Here is a 22,536-nt window from a genome sequence, read left to right on the forward strand (position 1 = left end):
TTCAATATATTCAGGTTTTCATTCAATATTCTCAAATTTCATTTAATATTCTCAAGCTTCATTCAATATATTCTGATTTTCATTCAATATTCTCAAATTTCATTTAATATTCTCAAGCTTCATTCAATATATTCTGATTTTCATTCAATATATTCAGGTTTTCATTCAATATATATGTATGCATGTATGTATATATATATATATATATATATATATATATATATATATATATATATATATATATATATATATATATATTCCCCATGGTGCTGCAACAAAAATTACACAGAAAAACCTGTTGCTGCCCAAATACTTATGGACCCAACTGATTCCTCTATGCTTTTAATGCATTTGTTGATTTACATTATCCTGCTGAAAAAGGTGCATGAATTTGTGCTCTAATAGTGCTTCATTCTTTCACCTCTGGAAGATTGGGGGGTGATGAGCCCCCCCAGCATACCCGCACTTAGTCAGCCCCTGTTCATTTGTGACAGATTTGGTTTAAATTTTTGGCATCCTGCCTGCAATCGGCCTCGCTTTTCTTTCCTCTTTGGATTTCCTTCTCAATAAAAGTCTCTGGTCATATTTCGCATTCGTTGCATGCATACGGAGGCGGAGAAGTTGTGGCGGAGGACTCTTATTGTGAAGGCGTGAAAATCATTCACAATGCTGCTTAGTCATGGTGAGTTACAGCTTCATTCCCTCCCCCTCCCCCCTCTATGTGGCGCACGCATCCACACCGAGGTTGGCGTACCGCGATGGAGGAATAGATTGTGTAAGTTTCTTTTGTGACAATTGTGTTATTTGCCTTATTTAAAACGTAAAGCATGATTTATACAGGCTGTAAGGTGGGAGCGTCAAGGAGCCTCTGTTTTACGACGTTAGCCGCTTTGTTAGCATTTTTGTGTTTGCGGTTGACTGTCTATTAGCCGTCTTTAGCAGCTCTATTTCGGCAGCAACTTGGTATTTGTGGTGTCTCCCGCTGTTGGTCACCGATAAACTGTGGTTCACACACTTTAAAACCGGGTTGCTTCACCCGCGTTGTTTTCTTTATGCCAACATTTTGACACATTCAGATTGAAAACAAGCGAAGAACAGTACCGTAGTTTTCTGGATTCGACCAGAAACGAGTTTTGGTGTGAACGCTTAATGTTGCCACATTGTGCGGAAATAACGTTTTCAGGATTTATGCGAGGACTGCACTTCTAGGTCATGTTTTGGTATACATGCAGTTCTATCGTTGGCTCGGTGAAGACTTAAGATGAGTCATCGAGGGAAAGCGCTCTGCCAAAATGACTGTGAAGCATGTCAAACGCTCTTTGTCGTTTGTATTAAAATATTGAGAAGTTTTGTGTTTGGTTTTTTTTGTTGTTTTTTTTAAGACTTGATTTAACGCCTGTATCGCTTGAGTTGTGCAATGCTAGATGGTATCTGAGAATTGCTGGTTTGAAATGTGGTTTCCAAACTGTGGTGTGGGCCAAATGGTGACCCTTCACCGTGTTCAGGATCTCCCTCAGTTATTGGGATTGTTTATTTTAAATAAACTTTATGATCTGTACATACTGGGTCACATATCTGTTATCATTTACATATAGGTCTTTCTAGAATCAAAGATGGTACGTTAGTTTTTTGTTTTTTTTTTGTTTTTTTCTATCACAAGCTACAATTTTATTTTCGTCACCAATAGTAAATGCAAACTTGCATTTCGATCAGTGGTTGCCTGCTGGGTGTGAAACCAGACTTGCAGTCACAGAGAGGCAACTAATTGAAACAAAATGCTGTTTCAAGTAAACCCCACATGTATGTTTCCTAGCACAAAGAGCACAGTAATGGCCTGGTCACACGGCATTCTTGAACGAAGGGAAAAAAGGCACAAATCGTTGAAAAAAGGTGGACGAACGAGCTTTATCACCGAATAGTCTGCGAATCAAGAGTGCAAAAGGGACAAAAGAGGAACAAAACAAAACCAAAACTAACATTGATCTCGACGCTTTAAATGAAACGCGACTGGAGTCATTGCTGGAGCACTGTGTGTCTGCATCTCTGCGTTCCAGGACTTGATACGGGGACTCATAGAGCCTGAGTCCTGGCCTGGAGAAACTGCAAACAGAAGCGCGTGATCTGACTCGCTGTGGAGATCTGTGCGCACCTAGGTGGGTCCACCTACTCTGGTTCCTCGTCCAGAGCAAAAGCGGGATCATCTCCTTCATTGTCAGAATCCGCACTGTCTGACGATGTGCTGCACACTCCGTCTTTTTCCAGTTTAAAAAAAAAAAAATACAGACTGCTCTATCACTGTATTGCATTACTAAGCCATATATATTGATTTATAACAGAAACCTGTCAAAAGGCGACATAAATATGTGTAAAGATGATTGAATATATCAGAGCAGTAAATTAATCAGTTCGTGTGAACGCGCATTGACTCACCATGTGCGGTTATTTCAGCCACCTGCAGCTGATCCACAATGTGAATTCTGCCTTCCGGAACAGCTCTTATATAATCATCTGAATCATCTACCTTTTGCCACATGTACATAAGGGCTGGATTGTCATTCCTACACTCATATTGTTATATTTAATAAAAAATAATAAGCGCGCACAGGAGCTGCTGCCGCGTTCGAGTACCGTTGGAAATTACACAACTTTTTTGTTGTTTCAAATTCAGCAGTTGCTTGTGGCAAAATAATTAATTGCATCCACACAAAAGGTTAATTGTGGCCTATATAAGGTGCCTGAGCCCAGAGAAGCTGACACCCCTACCCAGATTAAAAAAAAAATCCAAGCAAACAGACTGAGTTTGCCCTGTAATTTCCGTCGGTACATGAATGCAGCAGCAGGAGTGCTCAGAAACGGCTTCTGTGCTGTGTGAAAACATTCAGCTGGTCGAACGAAGTCAAATTAAGCGCTGATGTTACAAAAACTAAGCAAACAATATACGGACGAATTGAGGTTTTCGGCAGCATTTGTTAAAATTTTTCAACAGTTTAAAAATCCTGATGAAGCCCCAGCTGCAGGAACGAATTTGCGCGAAGGTTAAACAATGCCAACGAAGTCCAGATTTCTTTTTTCGTTTGGGCTTCGTTGCCCTTCGTTAAGTGCCGTGTGACCAGGCCTTAAGACCCTTGTAGATATTGCAGTCCTGTGACCACCCTTTGTTTTCCATAGTAGGACAACAAGTCCTTTGTTGCAGTCTGTAGGCTTGACCTGTCTCCCAGATCAAAACAAAGATGGTTTCCAATGCCAGAAGAACAGCATTTCCACCTGAACAATGTGGCAGCCTAAGCATTGAACGCCATTTGACTGTATGGGGTCTATAAAGACAGAAAAGGACCACATGTGAAAACGCCCCATATTGACTAATGAGTTCTTGTCTAAACCATTTAATGTTTGCCATATTTACTGCAAAAAATAGTTTAACAATGAGCGAGGGATGTTCCTGGATGAAAATGCCAATAGACCAAATGCCCAAAAGAATGGGCCAACAATGCGTGCACTAGCTGAAATAAGAAATAAAAAATACGAGGTCTGTGAGAAAACTATCCGACCTTCTTATTTTTTTCAAAAACTATATGGATTTGAATCATGTGCGCTTGCATCAGACAAGCTTGAACCTTCGTGCGCATGTGTGAGTTTTTTCATGCCTGTCGGTTGCGTCATTCGCCTGTGGGCAGGCTTTGAGTGAGCAGTGGTCCACCCCCCTCGTCGGATTTTTATTGTCAGTGAAATGGCTGAGAGGCTGCCGCTTTGCTCCATGAATTTTTTTTTTTTTCCAGAAACTGTTAGAGACAGCCAGTTGGAAACCATTCGAAAGATTCAGATGGATTTCGGTGAAGATTCTGTCGGCGTCACACGGATTAAGGAGTGTTAAAACCTTTTTAAAGACGCCCACAGCGGCGGAGGGCGCGCGGCGCACCGAGCGGTCATCGACAGGCTGGAACGAGCAGATCATTTTCTAAACTGAACGCTGTGTTGATCTGGGACATCGTGTGACTACCACAGAAATGGCAGGAGAGCTGGACATAGCACTTTTATGGCACATTCCACTGTTATAGGAGATTTTGTAATGAAAGACGTGCGGAGGATTTCGCGCGTTGGCACGGAGCCGCTCATTGCGCGCAACAAAAAAAAAACACCTCTGTGTTGGAAACCATTCAGAAAATTCAGACGGCTTTTGATGGCTTTTCAGTCGAGTGAGTATCCGAGAAATTGTTTAAAAGCTGGGCATGTTCCAACTTGTCCTGTGAGACTTCCAACACGGAGGTGTTGTTTGTCCCGCGCCATGAGCGGCTGCGTCGCGACACGCGAATCCATCCGCACATCCTTCATTACAAAATCTCCTTTAACAGTGGAATGTGCCGATAAAGTGCTGATTCCGACCTCTTCTGAAACTTCTCTGCTAGTCACACGACGTCCTGCATCAACAGAGCCTTAAATTTGGAAGTGATCTGCTCGTTCCAGCCCATCGATGGCCGCTCAGGGCGCAGTGCGCCCTCCGCCGCTGTGGGCCGTTTTTAATCCAGTTTTAATGGTCCTTAATCCATGTGATACCGACAGAATCTTCATCGAAATCCATCTGAATCTTTCGAATGGTTTCCAACTGGCTGTCTCTTAACAGTTTTCTGAAAAAAATTTCATGGTGCAAAGCGGCAGCCTCTCAGCCATTTCACTGACAATAAAAATCTGACGAGGGGGTGGACCAGTGCTCACTCAAAGCCTGCCCACAGGCAAATGACGCAACCGACAGGTGTGAAAAAACTCACGCATGCGCACGAAGGTTCAAGCTTGTCTGATGCAAGCGCACATGATTCAAATCCATATAGTTTTTTAAAAAAATGAAAAGGTCGGATACTTTTCTAACAGACCTCGTATGTCCATGATGAATTATAATATATCAGCTGAACCAGAATTATAAACTTCTTACATATGAAGTGTGTATACTATCACTTTGCGTATTATACTGGGATGCAATGAAAACATTTGGAATCCCTTTTAAAATAGTGCAGTGTCTATTCAGTTTGCGGTCTGAGGCTTTTTTAAGTGGCATTGTGTGGAGATCAAGTTTTTATCCAAACTTCATAGATGAAAGGATTTACAGTTTAAGTTTCGTTTGTGTTTACATTGTGCGCAAACCTCTGTCCCTCCCTTCTCTGCCTCCACCTCCGTTAACCACATTCGTCTGGTTCTATGGTCAGAACACTTAATAAAAGTTTTTTTTTTACTTTGCATATTTTATTATGCAGTAACATCTAAAAACCCAGTTAATGTATCCAGGAGAGTTTTAGGCACAATATACAAAGAGTTTTATGTTGCGATGTTAATTCTGTTGTCCATGTGCAACGGTGTAAGTGCAGCCTGATCAGATCATCTCAGTGCAGTTCTCAATGTTAATGACAGCGCGCCTTTTTTGTTTGGAGCCTGAAGTTGAAAATCACATGATGCATTACGTCACACTTAACAACCGGATACAGTTACATAGTTGTTTTGTTTGTTTTTGTTTATGCCGAGCAGTGACGCACGCGCAATACCAAAGTTGTGGTCAGTAGAAAATGGCGATTCTCCAGGTTTAGAGTTCTCTCTCTCACACACTTTTTTTTTTTTTCCCAAAGTATAACATTCCACATTAGCCTGTTGCAATAACAAATTTTGCTGGACAATATATTTCCTCAGAAATGATCATGATATTAGTGATATCTTTTTAAGACCTTTTTATGCATTAAGATAGTGATAATTGAGCATAAAAATGCAAGTACATCCTTTCAAAGAACAATGAGTTTTTAAGTCTCAATAATATTCAACACTGGAATTGAAATGTGTAAAAAAAAAAAAAAAAAATGCTCCCTTGGTGCTTGAACTAATGGGCCATTTTCTCCATATGATGAGCCCTTCTCAGACATCAGTAGGCCTATGCAGCTTGTAATAAAATAAATGATTCAAGATTTGTATTTTTTTTTATCTATTGTATGAGCCACAACTTTAAGTTAAAGATAATATGATGCAAATTTCATATTTCATCATTTTGTATGCTATTTCATGTCATTTTCTGTTATGCATAGGTCATGAATAATGTTTAAAAAGATCGAAACTCTTTAGTATTGGATGGCTTTAACATTTGTTCCCGTGTTCAAAACTTGCATACCGGAGGTTTAATCCTGGAGCAGCAAGAGAGCTGAGCTCTGTCACTTACGGGAGCACCATGAAAAAAAAGTGCAAATGTAAACTTTCTTTACTCATTAAACATTTTTGAATTGGGTAACTATCTATTGTCATCTTGATGGATGGATAAATTTACTGTACAGGGTGTAAAAGTGTGTGTGTGGCTGGTTTAAAAAAAAAAATCAACTTTTTTTCTAAAAAGTCTTTTTTCAATAGACTTTTATTGGTTTAAATCGACTTTGTTCATTTTTTTTTGTTTCACTCTTCTTAAATGAGACTATACAACTGATATCATCAGTTATAATTTTTATTGACCTGTTAAAACATATAAGTGCACATACAACATGTACAAGTACCATTAAAATAATGGTGCTGATTTCATATTTCGGTAACATTTTAAGGACTGATTTCTTAAAAAATAAATAAATAAATAATTTAGATTTTTTTTTGTTTGTTTGTTTGTTTTGTTTTTTGACAGTGATTTAAATCATACCAGCCCTGTGTATGTGTTGAGCCAGACCACCTTCAGTATCTTGTCAATTTTAATTTTGGTTTTTCTCGAATGGTGGCATCTCATAAATCCTGACTCCGTATAGACTTAAAATCATCATAAGCAACCTTGCTGTTTGACAAACATCCCATCCTTGAAATCTTACACTAATTCATGTAAAGTGGCAACTTTTGCAATTCGTTGGTTGCGTTGTCTGTCTAAACTTGTATGTAGTGAACTGATCTTGCACAGGTACTGTGAATGACTACAAATGTGGAACGTAAGCTTTCGCTTTTAGGTTTATATATCAGAAGAAAACGAAAGTTAGCCACTTCGCTTCATGATTCCAAACTTTCTGGATGAAATAATGCAGTCACTTCAACTGGCTGGCACGCTGTTGCACACCTCCCACACAGAGAGCAGAAGACGAAAGGGAATGACTCACTTAAAGTGTTGATGACTTAAGGAAACAAGCACTCGCATAAAGGGTGATTATTTCGAGTAGGGATGGGGCCGATCAGATCCAGTATCTGTATTGGGTTCCGATACCAACGTAATTCACAGATAGGAATTTTCCGATACCACCTGCCGAGTTTTCCAATCCAGGAGCCACATCTGTGTATGTTTGCGTTTTCTGCTGAAACCTCTCCAGAAGAAATTCCCTGCTGGCTGCAAATTGCGGAAGGGCTCTCTCGAACGGAGGTGTGCCCCAATGAGACGTGAAGTAATGAGACACGCCTCCATTCAGGAAATCCCCTCCACAGCCTGCAGCCAGCCATCAGGCAAGCATTATTAAATATTTGATACTAGAAACACCACAAAGCAAAATGGCAACGTGTAATGTTTGCAAAGCCATTGTACCAAGAGGCAGAAGCTCCTTCACAACCTGCAATACAGCGAATATCATCACATATTTGAAAAAGCACCACATTTTTTAGCCAGGGCCGAAAGCCAAAAGGAGCTGGCAGGAATAGTGTGACGACTGACCCAGACAAACTTTAAATATAAGTAAATTACGTACTTCTGTTTATTTTTTGGTGGTTTCTTGTGGCATTTTGGAAATGCGCATATTTTTGAAACTGTACATGTAGTCGGGGCGGGAGTACCATCTGGTGTTCAAGAGATGAAAGTTCAGCCACTGACCCAGCAATGGCCCTGTTTACATGTACATAAACATGTAAAAGGGGCCATTAATCAGATTTATTTAATTCTAAACGGCTAGTTTCTTGCAGAGAGAGAGAGAACGCACTGTCTTTTCTCTGTAAAGCCACTTTCACACCGGGCCCACTTTGAGTTGCGGCGTCATGACGACGCCACGTGGCAGTCCCAAGACGATGTAGCTCAACCCCAGAACAGCACGAGGGATGCAAAGGATGAAGCGAATCGGACTCCAAAAATTAAACATGTTTAAATTATTTTATTTTTTTTTTGCGTCCTGTTCTCGACACAGAAATTAAATGGTTTCCGTGCAACTCAGGGCAACGCAACGGTACTCAACGTGACTGGAAGCCACACCCTCACAACACAACATTACCCAACACCAATTTATGATTCCTGCTGCGTTCCATTCCTGCTGTGTTCCATCCAGAACTATAAATCATGCAGGATTGTTTTTATACCATGTACACAATGCAGTAAAACTACACGCTCAAAAAGAGCATAGAAAAAAATTGCTGCTGATTGCAGCTGCTGCAGCTACTCGCTCTTCTCTCACAAATGTGTTTAAATAAAGTCCATAAAAGTCCTGCTCACAGACTGATTGCCAGAGACAGGACATGTCCACATCCAGTAAAAAGTCCGGACATCTCCAGTCCACTCACGGACAATTCGTTTGCACGCACATGTGAACAATTAAAAGAAAAAAAAAAACTACCTGGCTGCTGCAGTTCCTCACTCTCCCCTCAAACTCTCTCATCGTGTTAAATAAAGTCCGTAAAAGTCCTGCTCACAGACTGATTGCCAGAGACAGGACATGTCCACATCAAGTATAACTCCAGACATCTCCACATTTACACACGGACGGTCCATTTGCGTGCGCGCACGCAGCTCGCAGTCAAAGGAAGAATGAGAAACTATAACAGAACTCAGAGTGCAGGCCTGCAGCTCAGCATAAGAAGAAATATAAACTAGAAGAGGAATCAGAATGCACGGTCTGGCTGTGACAGGGTGCGCTTAATTCCCTTCCCCGCCCACCCCCACAGGGGTGCCCCAAAATTGTGTACAAGTACATGTACCGCTTTGAGTAGGGATGGGACGATCCGATCCCGGATCGTTATCGGGTTCCAATACAACGTAATTCATGTATCAGAAAATACCAATACAACCTGCGACATTTCCAGTACTGGAGAAGAGCCACTCTCAACTGCTGCTGTTTGCTCTCTGCTTGTTTACTGCCGAGCAGGAGGAGAGGGGAGGTTTTTGAAGCTGGGCTGTTTGAGAGAGCTGTCTTCCGCAGTGTTCTAGCTAAGGTTAGCAGCAAATTTCTGCCTGGCTCTCGGATTCAAATTGTTCGTCAAGCATGGATTTTCTGAAAGCCAGCTCAGTGTGCACCCGAGGAGGAGCTGAACAGAGATTCTGTCCGCTGGAAGGGAAAAAAGTCTCCATTAAAATCCTGCGCGGAGCGTCGATGATGATAGACCAAAGTTTGCGCAGCAGGAACACAGCGAGAGAGAAAGAAACTGACGGAGGGAGAGCAAAAGTGAGCGAGTTAGAGAAAAAGAGAGAGAACAAACGAGACAGAAAGAGAGGGAGGCAGAGAGGGGGAGAACAAACGAGAGACAGAAAGAGGGCTGCTGTCATCGTCATCATCGGTGATGTGCAACGCCACACTAGCAGGGCTGGGAGTGGGACTTTCTTCAATTTGCCCTGCAGCTCCTGCTGCCGAAGTGCTGGGCCATGAAACGTTGCGCAGTTTATCAAACACCGTGCATTGTTCAGCTTTCAAATAAACTCCGTGACTGGCCAGATGCTTCATCAAATTTGATGTGTTACCTCCCTTACATGCAATTGTTTTATGACATCTGTGGCACGTCACAGAGTCGTTGCCCTTGGGTGTGAAATGAAGCCAAACTTTGGAGCGTTTCGCCTTCGGCATTTTTATTGATCCTCTCGCTATCAGTTCTCATCAGCTAATGCGGCGCTGACGTCACGCAGGTTGACGCCGGAACACTGTGGTCGGTTGCCCCCTTTCAGCTCATGACAAAGTCAGGCACCGAAATTTTCATTCTTATTCGGTCTTGTTACTACCATTTACGTCGGAACCGGTGCTCTATCGGCACCGCGTTTCGGTACCCAACCCTAACCTTCACTAATTTTGGCTTTTCTTTGGCAGCGAAGCCTCAAAGCTTTTCATATTCTTTGTATTCCTTCATTCATAGGTGATTAAACAAGTTCAATGTCAAGCTGTTTTTAACAGCAACAGGTTTTCAAATTCAGACCATCTCCATAAGCGAGTTTTGTCCACATCAAGGAACTAAATCTTATGCGGTAAATTATGAGACTGGAATGTTTTTGTTTTTTTTGTTTGTTTGTTTTTCTGATGATTTCCAATCCAAACGCTTTTGGAAAAACTGCCTTTAACCTGTAAAATAAAATTCAAAACTGTCCAGTCTGGCTATATTGCACAGTGGCAACTGGTGGTATTAAATACTCAGTCAGATGGCACATAGTTAAAACAACAACCCCAGTAATATTGTAGATCATACATCTTGCACACCTGTACTCCTTGTGTGATCAGATTGTTTCAAAATTGTCTGGGATCAGGATGAGTTAAATGCAGAACCACAGTTTCTCGAAGGGGTGCAATAAAGTATGAATTATTATTAATTTAACGTTAGTAATGCTCTCAAATATCTTCTACATCTTTTGGCCACACAGTGCTGGAATTCAGTGTTTTGGGGGGGGTGAAAATGATGCGGTAAAGCTATGTTCCACATGCCCAGGAACATCTGTGAATCAGTTATTACCCTTCAGTCACTGCTGATAAAGCTGTTATTCCATTCATAAAGAAATGTCAAAGCTTGCAACCTCTTTTTCAGTTAGTGTTTTCTGTCAGCTTCAGCAAAAGAGTTGAGCAATATGTTCTACTTTGAAAGTAGTTTACCCAAAAACTGGTTGGCTCATGGCATTAATTGGGGTTCTTGCCAAGATGTTTTTTAGCCGAGTAATGGGATGGAAAATCACCTTTTAAAAAGCTGGGTGTTTGGGGGCCGCTTAGGCGGCACTGCGGTGGGGGGCCCAGGAGTGGCAAAGCCCCCCTGAAGCTTTTGCATTATGGGCTTATAAAGGGCCTTCTTTGTCCATCTGTGGTGGAGGTGTTAGAGAGGAGATGTTGAGGAAACTGTGCAGCTGCCTGGAAAACACCTCCCACCACCTGCATGCCACACTGACGTCCTGTGCAGAGCACCTTCAGTCATAGACTGACATAGACTGAGACCACCGAGGTGCACTAAGGAGTGCCACAGGAGGTCTTTCCTACCTGTGGCAATCAGACTATATAATTCCTACATAATGAAGTTATTCACCGACTCAGAATTAGGTGCAGTATTGTTGAAGATCTTGTGCAAATAACTTGTAGTCATTTTGCATAAATTTGTTGTACTTTTATTGTTAAAAAAATTCACTGTTTACTTTTTCTGTACTCTGGCAAAATAATTTCCTTTGGTATAAATAAAGTTGATCTTATTGTTGAGCTTTGTCACAATCTGTAAAGAACTATTATTGTCCAGTCATCACCATCAACACTTTATTTCATCTCTAAAAAGAATGAAAGACTGCACACAAAGGGAGGCAACACTGCTGCTTTGTGATAGGACCAGTCCAGGTAATGATTACTACAAGTGTATGCACAATGTCCGTACTTATTTATGTAATGGAGAACATTCACAGCAGCATTGTTGCTGAGTAACTCTGACTTTTCCTCTCTGGTGTCTGTTTGCTCTGCATGTCCCTGTTATGGACTTTGCTACAGAAAGCGGTGAGGTCATTTACAGAATCTGCAGCTGTGCAAATGTTCTTTTCCTTTGACCTCGTGCCAGATATTACCAAATGCAGGATTAATTTCCAAACCAATCTGCATACCATGCCTCATGCTTTATCAATTAATAATGTTTGACTGTTTGACTTGCAATATTATGAAAAACTACTGAACCAATGTTTTTGGGTTGTTTTTTTTTTCTTCTTCTTTAAATAACTTGGTGGAAGGGTGGGGTAGGTACCAAGGAGAAAATCGTTCACTTTTGGAACAGATCTGATTAAGGAGGCAGATCCAGGAATTTATCTTTTTGCCTTTCTTTAATATTTTGAGTCAGGGAGATTGGACTGCTTTCGGTCAAATTCTACGAAAGTAATATTCAGACATCATATAAAAGGAAAAAATTGTATTCACCGTACGAGGGCTGTCAAAGTATAGGTCCTTTTTATTTTTTTCAAAAACTATATGGATTTCATTCATATGTTTTTACGTCAGACATGCTTGAACCCTCGTGCGCATGCATGAGTTTTTCCACGCCTGTCAGTGACGTCATTCGCCTGTGAGCACTCCTTGTGGGAGTCGTCGTCCAGCCCCTCGTCGGAATTCCTTTGTCTGAGAAGTTGCTGAGAGACTGGCGCTTTGTTTGATCAAAATTTTTTCTAAACCTGTGAGGCACATCGAAGTGGACACGGTTCGAAAAATTAAGCTGGTTTTCGGTGAAAATTTTAACGGCTGATGAGAGATTTTGAGGTGATACTGTCGCTTTAAGGACTTCCCACAGAGCGGGACCCAGGCCACATTTCAGGCTCTATTGATCCAGGACGTTGTGAGAGAACAGAGAAGTTTCAGAAGAAGTCGGTTTCAGCATTTTATCCGGATATTCCACTGTTAAAGGAGATTTTTTTTTTTTTAATGAAAGACGTGCGGACGGGTCCGAGCGTCGGGACGCAGCCGGCGTGGTGCTGCGCCACAGGAAAAACACCTCAGTGTTGAACCATTTGTAAAATCCAGGCGGCTTTTGATGGCTTTCAGTGGAGTGAGTATATGAGAAATTGTTTAACAGCTGGACATGTTCCAACTTGTCCTTAAGGCTTCCAACAGAGGTGTTTTTCCTGTGGCGGAGCGCCGCAGCGGCTGCAAGCCGATGCTGCAATCCGCCCGCACGTCTTTCATTAAAAAAAATCTCCTTTAACAGTGGAATATCCGGATAAAATGCTGAAACCGACTTCTTCTGAAACTTCTGTTCTCTCACGACGTCCTGGATCAATAGAGCCTGAAATGTGGAGGTTTTGAGCTTGAAACAGGCTGACGACAGCGCCTGGGACCGCTGCGCGACGTCTCGCTCTGTGGGAAGTCCTTAAAGCGACAGTATCACCTCAAAATCTCTCATCAGCCGTTAAAATTTTCACCGAAAACCAGCTTAATTTTTCAAACCGTGTCCACTTCGATGTGCCTCACGGGTTTAGAAAAAATTTTGATCAAACAAAGCGTCAGTCTCTCAGCAACTTCTCAGACAAAGGAATTCCGACGAGGGGCTGGACGACTCCTCCCACAAGGAGTGCTCACAGGCGAATGACGTCACCGACAGACGTGGAAAAACTCACGCATGTGCACGAGGGTTCAAGCATGTCTGACGTAAAAACATATGAATGAAATCCATATAGTTTTTGAAAAAAATAAAAAGGACCTGTACTTTATTGACAGATCTCATATGAAACAGTTTAACAATGTATTTAATTTCGTGCAGATCTCTGTAGCTATATGGATTTTTTTTTTTTTTTTTTTTAGAAATACAAATTTTAAAGAGGCGCATTTATATTTTGTGAGTGTAAGATTATAAATTGAGCCAGAAACCTGCAACTGTATCACCCTAGAAATGCTGTGAGAATACTAAACTTTTTTTTTCCTGAGTGAACACAGCAAAATTTAAATTATTAAAGTGTTGTGATGCACAAAAAAAGTTTGCCTGTGAGCGTGCACCACCGCTTGACGTCTAACTCACTACAGTCAAAGTTCAAGTCAGTGCAACTTTGACCGCTGCGCCCTGTGACGTAGCTTCACACTTCCAAAGTTTTTTTGTTTTTTACCTCAGGATTAGCTCATTTCTGATTACTGTACATTTTGAAGTTAAATGTCTTACATTAGAAAACTTGTAATTAATATAGTTTAAGTTTTAAAAAAAAAGCTTCTTTAGAAATCTTTGATGTTCATCTGTAACTTATCATAACTTGTTTCAAATTAGATTATTTCTTGATTAACATGATAATGAACCGTGGGCATTTATTTTTAGACAAATACAATAGCGTGAAAAGTAATGTGTACATTTTTTAAGTCTGGTAGATTCATTCATTCATATTGGCATTTCAAAAAGGAAAAAAAGACACCGTAAATAAATATAAATGCTTATTATAAACACAACAGGAAGTGATGTAACAGTGACTACAGTGTGTCTGTTAAACATTAAAATGTATATTTTCTACAGTCACATTTCATTTACTCTTAATGGTTATTTGTCAGTACATGTAGTCATGTGACATAAACCTCATGATTATCATTTTTTTTTTTTATTTAGTCATTTCAACATCTAATTGTGACAAAGTGAGTGACAAAGTTTTATTCGGCACACAAAATATTCAAATATAAAAAAATGAACAATTCCACAAACAAACACAGACAAAACTAGTGAGTCCGAAAGGGTGTGGGCTGAAGCAAAGCTTATTACTGCCCACCCCTGCTAGTACAAGTCCAACAATTCTAATCAGTCATATTTACATAAATATAAATTCACTACTACATGTCGACATACAGACATACACATCAATATACTATTCACTTATAATTATATTTATATAGTACCAGATCACAAGAAAGTCGAATCAAGGCACTTTACGCCAGTAAGGACTAACCTTACCAACCCCCAGAGCAAGCACTAGGCAACTGTGGTGAGGAAAAACTCCCTATAAGGAAGAAACCTCAAGTAGACCAGGCTCTTGGGGGTGACCCTCTGCTTGGGCTGTGCCATATATATACTCAACAAAAATATAAACGCAACACTTTTGGTTTTGCTCCCATTTTGTATGAGATGAACTCAAAGATCTAAAACTTTTTCCACATACACAATATCACCATTTCCCTCAAATATTGTTCACAAACCAGTCTAAATCTGTGATAGTGAGCACTTCTCCTTTGCTGAGATAATCCATCCCACCTCACAGGTGTGCCATACCAAGATGCTGATTAGACACCATGATTAGTGCACAGGTGTGCCTTGGACTGCCCACAATAAAAGGCCACTCTGAAAGGTGCGGTTTTGTTTTATTGGGGGGGGATACCAGTCAGTATCTGGTGTGACCACCATTTGCCTCATGCAGTGCAACACATCTCCTTCGCATCATCCGTGAAGAGAACACCTCTCCAACATGCCAAACGCCAGCGAATGTGAGCATTTGCCCACTCAAGTCGGTTACGATGACAAACTGGAGTCAGGTCGAGACCCCGATGAGGACGACGAGCATGCAGATGAGCTTCCCTGAGATGGTTTCTGACAGTTTGTGCAGAAATTCTTTGGTTATGCAAACCGATTGTTTCAGCAGCTGTCCGAGTGGCTGGTCTCAGACGATCTTGGAGGTGAACATGCTGGATGTGGAGGTCCTGGGCTGGTGTGGTTACATGTGGTCTGCGGTTGTGAGGCTGGTTGGATGTACTGCCAAATTCTCTGAAACGACTTTGGAGACGGCTTATGGTAGAGACATGAACATTCAATACACGAGCAACAGCTCTGGTTGACATTCCTGCTGTCAGCATGCCAACTGCACGCTCCCTCAAATCTTGCGACATCTGTGGCATTGTGCTGTGTGATAAAACTGCACCTTTCAGAGTGGCCTTTTATTGTGGGCAGTCTAAGGCACACCTGTGCACTAATCATGGTGTGTAATCAGCATCTTGATATGGCACACCTGTGAGGTGGGATGGATTATCTCAGCAAAGGAGAAGTGCTCACTATTACAGATTTAGACTGGTTTGTGAACAATATTTGAGAGAAATGGTGATATTGTGTATGTGGAAAAAGATTTAGATCTTTGAGTTCATCTCATACAAAATGGGAGCAAAACCAAAAGTGTTGCATTTATATTTTTGTTGAGTGTACCTATATACATACGTATATACTTTACAAACATAAATATATATATATATATATATATAGTCACTTATATACACCTACCCATATCTATATATCTACATACGCATATACATACCCACACATTCAAATATACAATAAGTCCCACTTATAAATTGAACATTCCATATAAATCAAATTATATTTGCTTCTTTATGATACTTAGACATAATGTTCTTTTTGAGTAGTTTCTTAAATCTCACTAAGGTACTACTCATTCTAACCTCTGTTGAACATATGTTCCATTTCCTCACCCCAACCACAGACACACAAAAACCCTTTACATTTGTTCTTACTGGTGGTTTCATAAAAATTGCACAACCTCTTAAACTATATCTGGATTCCCTCAATGTGGACATGTCTCGGTAAGGCTTGGTTTTTCGCTCGAAATAAAGTTTGAATTGTAATGTAATTGACCAAATCAATGAATTTTAATAAATTTAAAGACACAAATAGAGAATGAGTTGGTTCACGATATTGTTTATTGCAGATGATTCGTATGGCTTGTTTTTGCAAAAGGAGTATTGGATTGGTATTTGATTTGTTTCCCCATGACTCAACACAATATGTCATGTATGGTACCATCAGAGAATGATATAAAGTAAGTAACCCTAATTATGTCTTTGTTGACTGTGTGATTGGTTTTAATGTTGTGATCGGGCCAGAGTAATTACTGAAATATGAATTTGACTATTCTAGTGATTTGTGAATGTTTTGAAATTGTGCACAATAGGGACAGGGCTTCTTCTGCCTGTACGTGTCTTTTTGACTTAACTTTGATTTCATGGACATGTTTAATGATTAGGGTTGGGTATCAAAAACCGGCTCCTGTTAAGAAATGAGTCAATTCACTGACACCGATAGCGTTTTTGCTTAATGATTCCCTTATCAGTCCTTCAGATTGACAGGTAAGAAGGTTTTATCAGGGTTTTTTTTTACATCATGTTGTCCTCAGAAAGAGACATGGGTGGATTTGGATGGGAAAAAAAGCGTTAGTATTTGCGCGTTGCGAATCAGGTGTTTTTTTTAATGAGGACACGCAAAAAGTGGCACTGAGTTTTAAAGAAAAAAAACGTAAAAATGTCTTTGGACAACCATAGCTCTGAGCGTCGCCATGCTTTGAGAGACAACTGTTCTTCACATTGGAGCTGAGCTGCATAGTGGATGTGGCTCTGTGCTCACAGCTCACTGGAAGAGGGCAGTTCTGACCTCCCCCTGCATCTCGTTGGGACACCTGTTTTAAAACTGTGATCGGCCCACAATACAAAAATAATAGTAATGCATAGTGACTCAGAAGTAACTTTAATCTGATTACTGATTTGGAAAGATTAACGCATTGGCTTAATCGTTACTGAAAAGGGTCAGATTAGAGTAACACGTTTCCGCATTACTGTTAATGATTCATTCATTTAATGTTAAAATATAAAAGGAAACAGCTTTTTCCAATAATAAAATGGTTGCTCTTTAAAGAGCCTTTGTTTTATTTAGAAGTGTAGCAGCAGGTGTGAGTATTCAGAAATGACAGGTGAGCTGGACCGTCAGAACATTTAACCAGATGAAGGTCTCCTGTGGAGTTTTTGGAGACACTTTCCTCACATTTTGAAGAGGAGAGATGTTCTCTTCTTTCATCTGCACTGGAGGTTTTGGTTTTCAGCTCCATCACTGGATGTTTTGAAGTGCATCTGTAGTTGCAAGGTTCTCTGCACAGCAAATGTTGAAATGTTCCTGATGTGGGACAAGTGAAGAAATATGTGTATATATATATTTTTTTTTTAATATAAAGGAACACGAAACAGTGCTGTGCTGTTTTCTTATGGTCTGATTTACTTATTACTTAAAGTTGAGACTGTTCTTGTAGTCAGAGCGGTAACAATTAAAAAGCTGTTGTGTAGATTTAGTAAATATAAAAATAGATTGGACAATTTACAAATATAAAACAGTCAGCTCGACTGAGTGATTGATTCAGCATACTGCCGCTAAAGGCTAGGCTAACATTAGCCGATAAAATGTCAGTGTTCAGTGGTGCACGAACATCATGTTTTATTTTCAGATTACTCAAACACCTTAGACAAATTTGCAGAAGCTACGCTGCTCAAACTGGGTCTGTGTATATGTCCAAAAGTGAAGAATTTCAGACTATCTGCTCAATCACACCGGCTGCTATGTCTCTCTGGTCAGCTGCTGCTTTCTCTCTGCTTCTACTCAGTCCAGCCTCACTGATGAACAATTGCTGAAAAAAAGCTCCTCCCAGCAGGGTGATGTCCATCACTCGTTCTTCTGCTTTTTGCTACTAATCTTGTAAACTGCTGTGTCAGCTCTCACAAAGTGGACGGCAGGACAGCCCACATTGTGAGAACATGAACATGAGAACAGTTTTAGGCTCAAACAGAAAAAAACATCATGAATCAAATGGCTTTAATAAGGTTTTATACTGTTGGAGCTCCAATTTTATTAACAATCGTTAAAGCCAAACCAGTGGTGTTGTGGACAATGGGGCAGTACACCTGTGAGAACACAAATCGATTAGTTTTAGACTCGAACAGGAAAAAAAAGTCATAAATCAAACACCTTTAATAGGGTTTTAAGCCTGTCGGAGCTCCGATTTTATTAACGATCGTTAAAGCCAAACCAATGGTGTTGTGGACAACGGGGCAGTACACGTGAAAACATGCATCAATCAGTTTTAGACTTGGAACAGAAAAAAAAAACGTTATGAATCAGTTTCCGACTGTTTTCAGCCTGTCAGAGCTCTATGAGACTGTTCAATTAACGATCGTTAAAACTGAACCAATGTTTTGTGAATGAAAGCCAGTAAAATTGCCAACTCCTGCATTTATGACAAAATAAAGCAAGTTACTTTTGATATGAAAAATATTGAACATGTATTTTACCTGTATGCCTCGCTAAGCAAGAGGAACAACATAAACTAACCTGTGTTCTGGATGTGTGTGATTTTCCTTGTCAGCATTCAAAAATAACAAAATGGTTCACAAAGCAACTCACCTTTGCTGTGATGATCTGAGACAGTCTTACAATGATTTTGTTCAGACCCCACAATTAAATGTTTGTATCCCTGACGAAATAGCTGTAGATGTCTGGGTACTGAATATCAGTGCCATACTTGCATGCCAGCAGCTCCGAAAACATCAAAATATATATATATATATATGGGTCCTGAAGGTCAGTCCACACAATATTTGTCATATACCTATCACAGGAAAGGATTTTGCTCTTAGGTTGCAGACTTTTGGAACATTCAGCTGCTGTAAACAATTGGATTTCTTTCAGCCATTTCCCAGTCAGCATGAAGGTATACCGTCTCACAGCATGGTTTGATGCCATCAGTGCATACCCTCTATTCCAGAAGTCAGTTGGCAAGAGGCCAGGTACACCAGTTTATCGCAGAGTTGACTCATAGATAAATACATTCGCACTCTGTCACACACTTGCTGTCAATTTAAAGTTTTCAGTTGACCTAAGCTGTATGTCTTTGCAAGTAGGAAGAAGCCGAAACGCCTATAAGGAACCAACGCATAGATGTAGATAACATGCAAGCTCCGCCCAGAATTGACTAGGTCTGATGCAAACCTGGGACCTTCTCGCTGTGAGGCAGTAGCGATGACCATTAAGCTGCCACCCTGCCCTCTCTTTAATACAACTCATCAAAGTAATCGCTTTTACAGCCAGTTTTTTCTTCTTCTTAACCCCCTTTCACACTGTCACAGACCAAACGGTCCACCCCTAAAAATTGGTCCGCCCTGCCTCCACTGCACATGCATCATTTGTGACCACAGCAGCTCGTCTGAGATAGAGTCTCTTCACCCAAAGCGATCAAATGGATTAATGGGATTATTAACCATCAGAGGACAAGGTAAAACCTCTTACATCATTCTAAAGTCAGTTTTAAGCAGAAACGAGGCAATACTGTGACTGAAATAACCGATGCGCAGTGAATGCATCAGGTAGCAGCTCGTGTAGCTGCAGCGCTCGGATCGCTTCCTCCGTCTTTTATGATGAAATAATGCTGAATTTATGTGGAAATATTTGTTGTACAAAAGCTTCAGATATCTCTTGCTGAGATAGATGATGACTGGAGTGCAGTTTTAAGCAGAAACGATGTGATAATCAGTGAACCTCAGCTAATGACGCATGCGCAGTGAGGGCTAGGGCTGGGTACAGAACTTCGGTTCTTTTGTGGCACCGACTGAAATGCTTCAGTAGTACCAAGTATCGAAACATGCCTCATCTTTCGGTGCCAATTTTCGGTACCCAGAGGTTAATCATGTGCAAAAAGAGCAGTCCGCAGCCATCCTCCCCTCAGCATTCAAGTCCGCCTGTGGTTGTTACAGAGCACGAGCAGCCTGATTCAAAATCTCCACCACTAGGCTCCGCTTCAACTGCAAATTAATACATGCATTGTTTTGAAGCTTGAAGCAATGAAGCACTGTTACGACCCGCTGCTTCCGTTCTTTGCTTCACTGCCTTTCAAAAGCGGCAGATCTGCTTCTTAAGCCCTCTCAGAGCCATTAAAATATGTCAATCGTGAGTCATTTTTGTGTGGATTAAAGTCACTAACTGGGACTCTTGTTGCGAGAAATAAATGTTCCGTTCAGACGGCTCCAAACGCTGCGTGGTTCTCTGCCGAGCGAGTCACGTTAGAAAGATAGTCTGGTCAAAATTAATAACTTCAAAGCGAATCGCCGTTTAAATCAAATGACACCTCTTTCCAAACGTTGAAATACAAACAGTAAACTGCAGTCGATCGAAAGTGTTTTTTTTTTTTCCCTCCCAAAAGGAGATGTTCTGCGCTGACATGCAGAAGCCAGCTGAGCTCAGATTCTGTGGAGAGACATTCATGCCAAAATGTCTGAAAGGAAATGCTTTTGACAAAAACTACAGTGTTTTCAAGTGTTCTTTTGCTCTGGAAATTATTTGTTGGTTATTTTTTTCTCTAAGAAAACTGCTTGGAGTGGAAAATTACCAAAGCTGAAAAATAACTCAAGATTTGTACTGTGTATATTGTAATTTTCTTTTTGTTAGAATTGATCTTATAAAATTGGTATCGAAAAAAGTAGCGTTCAGGAACCAGTATTGAAATTGGTACTGGTATCGAAAATGTTTGATTGATACCCAGCCCTAGAAGGCAGGGCGGACTAATTTTAGGGGGACCGTTCAGTCTGCGGCACCAGGCCAACATACAGTTGTGTAATGCTGTGTACAGACTATGCCGAGCTTATGCAGCCCTACATGATAATACGCTGAGGGACGCAAAGGGGTCTGCAAAATCGACGAAAAAAATTAAACATGTTTAAATTTTCACAGACCTTCGGCGTAGCACCAGACTCAGTGTTCAACGCATGTCTACACAACACTTCGCTACTGTACAGCATGCCTCTGTGATTGTTCACAGCCAGTGCGAAAAATCCTTTTAGTTTTTTATTGGTGCATATCTGCGTTGATTTTATTAGATTTTATTCATCCTGCTGGACTTTGCTGGCAGTGAAGCTTCAAATCCACAGAAGAAGAGGAGGCGTGCCAAGCTTCCACATCCACTAACTCCTCAGACGGATCGCCAGCAGGAGAACATGTCCACGTCCACTAATTCCTCACAGACACGATCACCGGCTGCAGCGCTTTCATCTCTTCCAGTTCTCTCACGATTGTGGTGCATTATATAAAGTCCATTAACTCCTGGAAATAATGTATTCTGTTTTTTCCAAGGTATCAAATTGATCTGCGTGTCCAGGCAGTCTGTAAAAACAGTGTCATGGAGCCAAGCTTTTCCCACCTGTGCGCAATTTATTTATTTTTTTGTTCCTCCAGACAATTTACGCAGCTATTCCTGCATACTAGAAATGCAACACAGTGAAACACTATGCATGCCCGGTGTGAAAGGGGTGTTAATGAGAAAACTTTGAAATGCAAACAAGAACATTTCAAAGTTACTGAAAATCTGTTGGTATTACAGTTACAGCTTCGTGGCAGGGTGGCACAAAGAAGCCTAGATTAAAACTTGGCTTGAGTCTACCGTTCCATATGGCATACTATAGCTGAGATTGATCTTTTTAGCTAAATCTTGCTTTAACTCAGAGCCAGATAGGGATTGCGTTATGCTAGCTGCAATAGAGGACAGGGTAAAAACACAAGTCATGCCTACGTAAAGTTTGGCACCACTCCCTCACTATTTCAGGTTTTCATCAGGAAGTGTTCTGTCAGGCTAAAGATATGTTGATAGAATGTGGAAGAATGGCTCAGCTGAAATGAAATGCATCAGGAACAATAGACTGGGTGTGAATAGCATAATGACTGTCACTAGCTAGACAGTATCACTTTGACTGTCAGCTTTTAACTGTGTTTATGCAGGTCGTCCTTTGCCAGACTGAATCTGATTTTAAAAAGTGGCAGCTTATTAAGACAGTAAACAAGAGATTATAGAATAAAATTTATTGTAACATAAGAAGGCAAGTCATCAACATTTGCAGCATTCTGATGAGCACGTGTTCTTCCACTAAAGTGGTAACACTGCTGTACATGAAATAACATAATGCATATTACTGATAAAATAACCATATAGTCATAACAATTGTAATGAATTACATTTATTAGTAATCAGTCAGGTTGATTCTTTTTGTGATTTACAAATTTAGACTGTAAAGTGTTAGTAGAAAATTAAAATGCCACTGACGTCCCAGAGCTAAAAGACAGCTTCACTTGTCTTGGTTAAAATCTAAAATTCTCTTG

General features: G+C 40.6%; 1 protein-coding gene across 2 annotated transcripts in view; it reads left to right on the plus strand.

Annotated features, from left to right (window-relative positions):
* The first annotated feature begins 686 nt into the window (after positions 1 to 686).
* Positions 687 to 22,536, plus strand: part of keap1b (kelch-like ECH-associated protein 1b) — a 66,331-nt gene continuing 44,481 nt past the window's right edge. For both annotated transcript variants that reach the window (XM_034187362.1, XM_034187363.1), the window contains exon 1: positions 687 to 775. The gene's annotated coding sequence lies outside the window, so the exon portion shown is untranslated. The remainder of the gene's footprint in view (positions 776 to 22,536) is intronic.

The sequence above is a fragment of the Thalassophryne amazonica genome, chromosome 15 (assembly GCF_902500255.1).
Source record: "Thalassophryne amazonica chromosome 15, fThaAma1.1, whole genome shotgun sequence".
Lineage (NCBI taxonomy): Eukaryota > Metazoa > Chordata > Actinopteri > Batrachoidiformes > Batrachoididae > Thalassophryne > Thalassophryne amazonica.